Below are 10,887 nucleotides of genomic sequence, written 5' to 3'. Positions count from 1 at the left end.
TTAGTTGGGACAGTGGGATGTCCTCATTAGGAGTCCATTCAGAGTCTTCAGACTCAGCCCGTCTCCTTTTGGAGAACCTCTCAATAGGGACTAAGTCAGAGTCACTAGAGGTGCGGTTGCTATCCTCATTGGACTTTTGTCCAGACAAGTCAGGAGAGGGGATGGAAGTGAGCTGGAAGTCAGGGAAGGCATCATAGGTAGTGCTCACAAGTGGTGTGGTGTATGTGCTAATGGTAGGCAGTATAGGCATAATGGCATTATGTGCATCAAAGTTTATGTGGGAAATCGGGATATAGATGGGGAAAGGGGGTAATGCATAAAATGGGTTGTTAAACATATCAAATGCAATGGAGATGGGTGGGGGAGTGTAGTGATGTGAAGTCAAGTCAACCATCCCCAAATCAACCATGGGATAATCATTGAACTGGTAGTGTGATGTTTGTGTATCCATAAGAGTGATAATATCTGAAGAAGTGGTGGAATTCGGCCACTCAAGTAAGTGATTTGGGCTCTCCTCTTCCATGAAAAAGGCATTGAGATCAATGTCAAATAGGGAGTCCTCACCAAGCATTTTTTGACTCTCATGATGCTCAACAGGATCACTTTTGATGGTGTGATCACTTTAAGCACCAATGGTGTGTGTGCGCTCAGTTAAAGGAGTGTCAGAAAGACTTACAATGAGATTTTGGTGGTACGTATCGAGTTTTGTGCTTTCTGTCTTTCCAATACCTTGGGAGATTGGCTCTACTGTGGGTGGCACTCTGGAGTGTTGTGCATCATCTTGGACTTCATCCTTTTGGCCCTTGCCTTTCTTGGTTTGGGTTTAGGCAAACCCTTTGGAACATAAGTATCTACATCGATTGCATCTTTTTCCTCTTTGGTCATGGGCTTAGTGACATGTCTTTCGGTTGATCTAGTAGTTGGCCGACGGGATTTTGTTTTAGGTTTAGGGGGAGGAGAAGGGGGTGGTGCTGTTTGGGTTGGTATAACACTAGAGGTGGGGTCTAGTTGGGTCAAAACAATATGTTTAGGAGCTGTTGGTGTTAAAACAACATATATAGGGGTTGTTTGGGAAGTGGGAATGGCTAAAGGGACTGTTTGGGTTAAGGGAATGGCAGGTGAGATGGATGTTTGTGTGGATAAAGTAGGTAGAGGGGCTGTTTGGGTGAAAGGAATGGTTCTAAGGGGTGTGGGGCAGGGTAGGATTGATCTTAGCAACCATGGAGGTAGGTTAGTTAAGTTGGGTGGAATGAGAATGGTGGTTTGTGAAATGGGAGGGGTGGAGGATTGGGGTCATCCATGCCAAGCCTTTTCCTATCTGCACAAAGAGTAAACCAAATTAGGAAATCGTGCCAACACAAATATCCTAAAACTAGTGGTTGGCTGCTGTTAGAAAGAGAAAATAATATAAAGAAGGGTAGCATATAATCTTCTAACAGGTAGGCACTTGCACCATGATGCTTGATCAAACAAAACATATATAGGAACAAGGGTGATAAGTTAGCCTCAACAAATCATGAATCAAAATAAAGGCAAACACAAACATGGACCAAAATCAAGCTAAACATTGTTGTTGTGCAACCTGTTGTGTTTGAAGCAAAATGAGAATACACAAAGATCTTTGTTGGTTGTATGCTCGAAATCAAGGCAAGCACATAATCCTTTTGTCTGTTATTTTAAAACAGGTTTAAAGTAGGAACAAAGTTATTTTGGGAATGCCTGGCTATAAACTTAATCTATGGAATCAGAATCAAAGATCAACACATACACACCATGGACCAAAATCAATGGTTGTTGTTGGTTGCTCAAAATTAGACACTAAATTCATGGACCCAAAGTTAGAACAGACAAAAACAATGTCCAAAATGAATTTTATCTGTATGTTGGCTCTTTAAAAATCAGTTTTTAAACATATGGCAAGATCACCTTCTGCATGTGTTTGAACAAATTTATAACATCAAGAGCAAGGTGTAACAACTTCAGAGTTATATGCATGTAAGCATGATCAAGACAAGCACACAAGGATCAAAATCACTTATGTTGGCTATTTACTCAAACTTAGGGCAATCACAATAGTTTGAACCAACAGTTTGAACCATAAGGTTCTGTGTGAGTGGGCAGCTAATCATGATTAAGAACACAAAAAAATGAACCATATGTTTCATGCTTGATCTTTAGTCTTATGAGCAAAGAGGGCACAAGGATGGGGTTTATGTTTCTCATGAAGAAGCATAGGACCAACATCTTTGTTTTTGTGAAGAAAAACACAGAGGCCAAAATTGCTTTTTAAGACTAAATGAAGGATAAGCGAAAACATAGAAAACACCATGGTTGCTATTTGATCATGACCCTTATGGAACTAAAAATAACAACCAAAATGGTTGTTGGTGCAGTTAACAGGTTGCTCATGGGATCAAATGTATGAGAAACACACATGTAACATAATGTGGTTTGGAAATATATGCAATAAATCAATTAGAATCATGTTTCCAAACATGCAAAGCATATGAACATAGCTACATGATTTCAAACATGGACAGAGATCAGGTTTTTGCTTTGCTTGCTACTGTCTTAATACTGGATTATGATAAACACACATGAATCAAAATCAGGTTGTGATACATGGAAACAAACCTACTTTATGCATGCTATTTGAACAAACCAAAGGCAAATTACATCCAAGCAGCTTAAGGACACTAAGAACTTGAGAATAAGATCAAGAAGACCATACAAAGATCAAAACAGGTTTACTTTCTATTTTGAAAATTTATGGAAGAAAAATCATAGACTAATGTAACCATGCTTAAGAAGAAACCATGCTTCATTTGGAAAGACACAGGGACTCATGCTACAGATAATGATGTTCATCCATCTTTGGTTTAAACCTGCCAAAGAGAAGTAGCCCTGTTTTCAAAACCCATGGTTATTGTGATCACCTGATCAATCAATCATTTTGAACAAAACTTTTCCCTTTTCTTAACAAGGTTATATGTCTAAGAACAAGACTTAGGGTCCTAAAACCTGTCATGGCAATCATAAATTCTTCTTAGGACAATCATCAGGTTTCAAATATTTTGGGCATCATTTAGCATCGCAACAGCCACTGGCGTGTTGATGGTCAATAACATAGGAATGCTTCTTCTTATTACAAGAGTGTAATAAGTTGAACCATAGGCCATGTATTAATGGACTGCTTGTTGTTGATCAAGAATACCAAAAATGAACTATGTTTTTCATATATGAGTCGTGGTCTTTTGAGCAAGAAAACACAAGAGTTTTGACAGGATCAACAGTTCTGTTGATCCCAGATCTCTCAATAACACTAATAATCAGGTTAAGAATAACCAAATTATAGTGTTTTAATGAACAAAATGATGAACATTCAAGAACAAAGTACGGACATTCAAAGAATAATCTTGAGTGCCAATAATTTCACTTTCAATATGAAAACGTAAAAGTGACTTTGATTACAATAGGCCTAATCACCTATTTATACTAGAGATAAGAAGATAACTATCTAGTAAAACTATCTAGCCAGTCTTCTAGGAAAGATAATGTTTATCTAAAGTATGGATAAGCTATAAATGAGATAAACTTGAAATCCAGGTGTCGATTAGTTATCTCCAGCTGTCTTCCATGGGATGATGATTTAACCTTATCTTAATAGCTTCATCGTATGCCTCTGGTTGAACTGCTGAGGAAAACTCTTAAGTGTTGTTGACCATAGGGGTGATGAAGATGCTCTTTCCATCGCATCTATGGTCGATTCATCGACACTCTGGCTGTTCTCTAGACTTGGATAATTCTGCCTTAACGTCTTCATCGATCTTCTGGTTCTTCATCATTTATTGTTCTTCATTACTTTTACACTTATGAATTATGGGGTCTAACAATCTCCCCCTAAGTAATGAAAGAACAAACATAAACTAATCTATGAACAATATTGAAGAACATAGACTAATCTAATGAAAAACATCAATTTCCAAATTTTCATTGGATGATGAATTCTTACAGTACTGGAAGCAAGGTCATTTCAATTTAAGGCAAAAAATTTAAAACTCTATTCATGATCTACCTTGAGATATTTCCCAGAAGCGTAGTAGCAGTCTTCGATAACTGATGACTGTAGATATCTCCTGAATGAGTTGTTTCCCGTCTTCCCTTGGCACATGAGTTCTACCCAGTCTCTCTCTGATAACTTTCCGAAACCACTCAAGTGTGTCGGTTGAATACTTGAATGCTTCAGTTAGTCTGAAAAATTTCTTTACCCCGAACTCATTCTTGAAGACAAGTCCAAGCTCGGGTTGAGTTAAGACAGAAGCAGATCTCTTCTCCTGCAGGCCAGGGAAGTCTTCATTAGGTGGAGTGCAGGAGAGTCTTTTGATGCCCAAATGAAGAGCAATTTGAAAATCACTCTTGGCTTGATGCTTCACCAGGGTCTCCATCGTCTTCACAATTGCTTTGTTTGCTATCCCAAATCTTATGCCTTGATCTTGTCACTGAGTTGTGAATGCGTAAAGGTCGATAAAGCCATAGGGATTGAGATTGATCAAGTCATTGTCATTGAAGACGCTGACCTGACCATGGGCTCTCTCCACAGAGTACTCGATATATTTTATAGCTCTGTTAGCGAAGGTCCTCATCTATATATCCATCACCATCCTTATTCCATCATTTGAGAAGACAGCTTGTGGTGGTTAGGTAGTCTGTCTAACAAACCTATGGTGTAGGAGGTCCATGGATTCTGGCGATAGAATTGGAGGTTTAAGAGTCAAACTTTCATCTCGATCGTGGTATAGGTACTGATAGATATTTTCCATCATTACTGGTTCCCTTGGTGGCATCTCCGGACGTCTCCTTAGCGACTCCATATTCTCGATTATCTCGTCGACTAAGCTCTGCGGAGGGTGCCTTGATGAAGAGGGAATGTTCGCATGCACCTCAGTTGGTTCGGTTGGGGGTTGAGTATGGGTTATGGGTTGTGTATTGGTTGAGGGGTGTGTTTGGGTTGGCAATGAGATGGTTTCTTGGGTTGGCTCTTGTCGAGGTGGTTTAGGTTCATCGGGTTATGTTTGGGCTTGAGGTTGTTGAGGTGAAGATGGTTGGATGTTTATTTGTTCAGGTTCATTGGGTAGAATGATGAAAGGTTCTATGGTGCAAGGGGTTGGTGATGGGGTTAATGGTAGGCTTGTTGTTGGTGATGTAGTGAAAGGAGGGTTGGTTTCTGTTGGTGGGATTGATGGATTGTCATCGAATGAGGAACTCAACACGATGGGTTCATGTATGGTGGCAAGGGGAACATGTATATTATGTACATCTTCAGAGGGCTGAGCCTCTGGTTCCCTAGCTTGGGTTCCTTGGTTTGGTGATCATGGTGGGTTCTGTGTTTGGTAAATGGGATGATGAAGGTGCAGCGGATTCCATTGGTTGTGAAGCGGTGGCCTGATTCTCCCCCTCATGAGGACCAAGACGATGTTCATCGGGGTCTGGATCCTCATGCCTTCGCCTTTTGAGGAGGCGGCTTGATGAGCAAGAGGCCCTGCTTCTGTTTTTCTTCCATAGTCGTATGTGATCGGCCAATGTGCGCACTCGATCCTTGTTGCACCGTAGTTCCATTGAGCGAAGAAGAGAGTTCGTTCGATCTTGTTGTTGTAAGAGACTCTTCTTCAACGTATTGGTAGGCTCAACCGCCTTGGCAGCAAACTTGGCACTTATCTCATTGAATGATGAGATTAGTGCTTTGGACAGAGCCCTTAGATCGATGCTGGTGGCAAACTCTATGCTTGATGATGAAGCAGTTGGTGGCACGGAGGTGGTGGAGGATGTAGATGGAGGAATGGGAAGATTGGCAATGAGATTTCTCACCTCTGCAGTGAAGGAGGAGAAGGCTTCATCGAAGGATGGGCCTATAGAGGGAGGTGGAGTAGGTTGGGGTATGTTGGCTAGTATTATGGCTGGGAGTTGGGTTCGGGTGGTTTGTATGGTGGCCATTTGGTTGGTGAGGGAGGCTAGGATTTCATCGATTGATGAAGTTGTTTGAGGTGGGATTGGTTGAGGGATTTGGGAGATTATGGTGGCTGGTAGGGCGTTTAGGGTTTGGAAGATGGTGTTTTTGGGTGGTTATGGAGGCTAGGGTCTCATCGGTGGCAGTTGCCTGGGCCGTGAGGGTGGCGATGGAGTGAATGAGGAGTTGGTTTCTTTGGGTGGCAAGGGAGGAGGTGGTGTTGTGGTGTTGGGTTACGGTTTGTTGCAGCATTTGGATACAGGTTGTATTATCTCGGGTTTGGGTTGCAAGGGTGGCAAGGGATTGTTGAAGGGTGGTGATATCGATGGATGGTGGGTTTTCAACAATCCCTTGGATGATGAGTTTTAGGTCTTCCAAGGACCGTTGAACTGAGTCAACAAAGGCTTGGAACTCAACCTGTGTGACCAGATCGGCCACGGGGTAACCCCTGCAGCAACGGATGCTGCAGGTTGAGCCTCAGCTCCAGAGGCGCCTTCATTGCCTTGTGAAAATATAGGCCATGAAGGACTTCCATCATGTCCTTGATTACCCTTTGGGAAGAGGGAGGGGGATTTGTTTGTGAAAGGCTAGAGGATGCACGAGGAGTGCCATCATCATCATCATCTTCATCATCCGATGAAGATGGTTCATGTGCTCCCTCGCTTGACTAAGGGGACGGCTCTATGCGCTCTGGGGTAGCTGCCCTTGGTTCATGGGACAGCAGAGAGCGTTCGTAAGTTCTTCGGATCTCAAATGTCTCTGGGATGACACTGAGCATGGCTCTGGAGATTGGCCTGTTGATGGTGTATCCTTCCTTTAAGAGTGTAGGTCGATAGCCATCCATCTTGAAGAGGGGAGTGAATGGTTCCTCGGCTGGTAGGTTATGTTTCCTCATCACATCCCCTATGAAGAGAGATAGAAAACGAGGAAACAAAACAGAAGTCAAGGGCTTGCCGGTAGCCTAGAGCTTGCACTTTTTGACTACCGTTGAGTGGATCTCATTGTATATGAGGAAAGCATAGTCAAGAGGGATGTTGAAGAAGAGTCCATACATAATTGTCATTATGTTTATATTTCCTTGATCCATCAACCCTAGCTTGCAGGTGAGGTCCCTGTTTAATATGGAAAAGAAAATGTTCCACATTGGCGGCAAAAACTGCCTTTTGAAATCGGAGGCGTTGTGTAGGTCACGATTGTAACCTAGCATTTGGATGAATCGGAGGATGCCTGAGGTGGTGTGTTGGTCGGCATATTGGTCAATGCCGGGCTCTCGTTGGGTGGGAATACACAGAACCCTAGAGATCTTGAGCCAGCAGATCAAGTCATTTGGGGAGTCGATGTCCCCCATTATTTCACGGCTATCAGGGTCATACTCACAAGTCTGCCAGTATTGTTGGACGTACTTTAGAGGTACGCTATTGTCGGTTAGAGTCAACGCTAGTAGAAGGATGCAGTTACGGAAGAACTCGATCATCACAACAAACATGTCGTCGAACAGGTTGGTTCGAAGTTTGATGGCATGATTGTTGAGCTTCATTGGTAGGAACACTATTGTGCGGCTGTCGGCGCCAGTGGATTGAACACGGCTATCGTTGGATTGAACACGGCTATCGTTGGATTGAACATGGCTATTTAGTCACAAAAGCTGCAATTTTGTATAATCTTAAAATTTTTGCAATTAAAGATGGGTTTTTGAAAAAAAATTGTCATGTAACCAGAGGAGCTCTGGTTGAACATAACCTTTTTGATGGGGAACCAGAGGTGCTCTGGTTGATCATTGATGAATGAATTCATCGATRAAATGTTGGATTGTATGATAGAGAAGCCTTGGATGACAAACCAGAGGCTCTGTTTAATCATGGGTAATCCATTATGTAGAACCAGAGGGGCTCTGGTTATATACACCGTATTATGTAGCATTTAAGTGTCCAGAGGCTCTGGATAGTAGAACCATAGGCTCTAGTATGGAAAATGCATATATATGCAATGGAGATTCATGAAGAATGAATAGCTCCCCCTCAAATGATGCATGTAGATAAGATTTGAGTGTTGGAAAACTCCCCCTATAAATAATAACCATGTGGATTGAGGTGACCAGAGGCTCTGGTTATGAATGAAGATGAAAAGATGTATAAAAAAAGTCTAAGTATGCAAATGGATGTGCATATGATGGGTCTTTGAGAGTAGAGGGCTCTGGTTCCAAAGACAATGAATCCAGAGGCTCTGGTCTTTAGAACCAAAGGCTCTGGTTACAAAGGCGATGAAAAGAAGTATGAAAATTTGGTTAAGTGTATGTAAGTGAGAAAAGGGGGAAGGACTCTTTGGGTCCAGAGGGGCTCTGGTTACAAAGAGTATGAATCCAGAGGCTCTGGTCTTTAGAACCAGAGGCTCTGGTTGTCTTGGATATGCTATTAAAGATGAATGAAAGGTGAATTTAGCATGCCAAGCCTAATTTGGAAACCAGAGGTCTCTGGTTGCAAAGAACTTGGAAACCAGAGGCTCTGGTTACAGAAATGATGTTATGCGATGGAGTCCAAAAGGGCTCTATTCTTAAAGGATGAGAATCCAAAGGCTCTGGTCTATATGACCAGAGGTTCTAGTCTCAAAGAGCGAGAATCCAGAGGCTCTAGTCTTTAGAACCAGAGGCTCTGGTTGCGAAGGTAATACTTAGTGAATAAAAGCTAAGTATTTGCTTTGGACCAGAGGTCTCTGGTTCCAAAGGTGATGAAAAACTTTGAGCCATATTAAAATGTTTCTTCATGGCAGAGGCTTTGGTCTTTAGAACCAGAGACGCTGGTTTGGAGTACTTATTTATAGTGGCTTATTGCTTTGTATCACTTGTATGCATAACCATGAGATATTGAGAATCTCTGACTTAAGAACTTTTATTGCCTTTAAGTGGTGAGATTCAGCATACCCATCTTCTGACTAGGAATAAAAATCTTTTCTCATCAAGAGCTTTTGTGAAAATGTCCGCAAGTTGAATCTCATTGGGAACAAAGTACATTTCTATATTACCTTTTTCAACATTGTCTTTCAAAAAATGGTACCTTACATCGATGTGCTCAGTCTTGGAATGCTGCACTGGGTTTGCAGAGATTGCTATAGCACTCTTGGAGTCACAGAGGATGGAAATTTTGTCATAATGGAATCCATAGTCCTTAAGTTGAGTCTTCATCCAGAGAACTTGTGAACAACAACTAGCAGCAGCAACATATTCTGCTTCTGTTGTAGAGGTTGAGACACAGTTTTGTTTTCTGGATGTCCAACTGACCAACTTGTCCCCCAAGAGTTGACAGCTTCCAAACGTGCTCTTTTTCTCAAGCTTGCAACCTGCATGATCTGCATCTGTGTAGGCTATTACATCAAAGCTAGAGTTCTTTGGATACCAGAGACCCAATGAAGGAGTTCCCTTAAGGTATCTAAAGATCCTCTTGACTGTAGAGAGATGAGATTCTTTAAAATTGATATCTTGCACAAAGACATGTAGCAAACATAATGTCTGGTCTACTAGCAGTTAAATACAGGAGTGATCCAATCATGCCTCTGTACGTTGTTACATCCATAGGTTTGCCTGATGGATCAGCAAATAATTTAGCTCATGTAGCCATAGGTGTTCTCATCGATGATGAATTTGAGAGGGAATATTTATTCAGAAGGTCAGTCACATACTTGGACTGATTGATGAAAGATCCTTCTGAAGTTTGTTTTATTTGAAGACCAAGGAAGAAACTTAGTTCTCCCATCATACTCATCTCAAACTTGCGTTTCATCAACTCTGAGAATTTTTCGCAATGTTTTGCATTTGTAGACCCAAATATGATGTCATCCACATATATTTGAACAAGTAATATGTCACCTTTATGCTTTTTGAAAAAGAGGGTTGTTCGATTGTACCTTTTTCGAATCTATTGTTGATGAGAAAGGTGGATAATGTTTCATACCAGGCCCTGGGTGCTTGCTTCAGCCCATAGAGGGCTTTGTCCAGAAAGTAGACGTAATCTGGATATTTTGGATCTTCAAACCCAGGGGGCTGCTACACGTATACTTCTTCTTGAAGTTTGCCATTTAGGAAGGCGGACTTGACATCCATCCGATAAACCTTGAAGCCTTTGTGAGCTGCATAGGCTAGGAATATCCGGATGGCCTCAAGTCTTGCGACAAATGTCTCATCATAGTCTATCCCTTCTTCCTGGCAGTAGCTCTTGGCAACAAGCCTGGATTTGTTTCTTATGACTATGCCATCTTCGTCCTTCTTGTTTCGGAAGACCCATTTGGTTCCTATGGCTGTCTTCCCTTTAGGTAGAGGCATGAGGGACCATATTTTGTTTCTTTCAAACTGGAGTAATTTTTCTTGCATCGCGTTTATCCAGTTTGGGTCTTGTAGGGCTTCTAAAATTCTCTTTGGTTCTATCATGCTCAAAAAGTTGGCGAAGAGACATTCATTGGCAGTGGCAAATCTTGTCTTGACACCAGATGTTGGATCACCAATGATTTGGTGGTGTGGGTGATCTTTTGTCCATTTGGTGCTTGATTGAGGTTCTGGAGCAACAGGATGCAGTTCTTCATTGACTGATGGGACTGCTTGCTCCCCCTCGAAGAGATCAACTACAGAGTTAGACTCTGGTTCTTGATCTTGATCTGAAGACACAGAAGAAGTAGGAGGTGAAGTAACATGAGTTTCAGTAAGAGGTGTACCTTTAGCATTGGAGACTTCATGTTCTTCATCGGTTCTGGAAGTGGATTTTGCAGTTGGTGCATGTCCAGAGATTACTTCTTCGTCGAAGATGTCTTCAAATAAATGAGCTAACTCGGATTCGTTGGGTTTGCCAAGTGAGGAATCAGTTGCTCTCCTTCGAAGTCCGAGTTCTGAACTATTATGT

The sequence above is a fragment of the Cynara cardunculus genome, unplaced genomic scaffold, assembly GCF_001531365.2.
Source record: "Cynara cardunculus var. scolymus isolate 2C unplaced genomic scaffold, CcrdV1 Un_Scaffold_1944, whole genome shotgun sequence".
Lineage (NCBI taxonomy): Eukaryota > Viridiplantae > Streptophyta > Magnoliopsida > Asterales > Asteraceae > Cynara > Cynara cardunculus.
Note: the sequence above shows the minus strand (reverse complement) of the source record.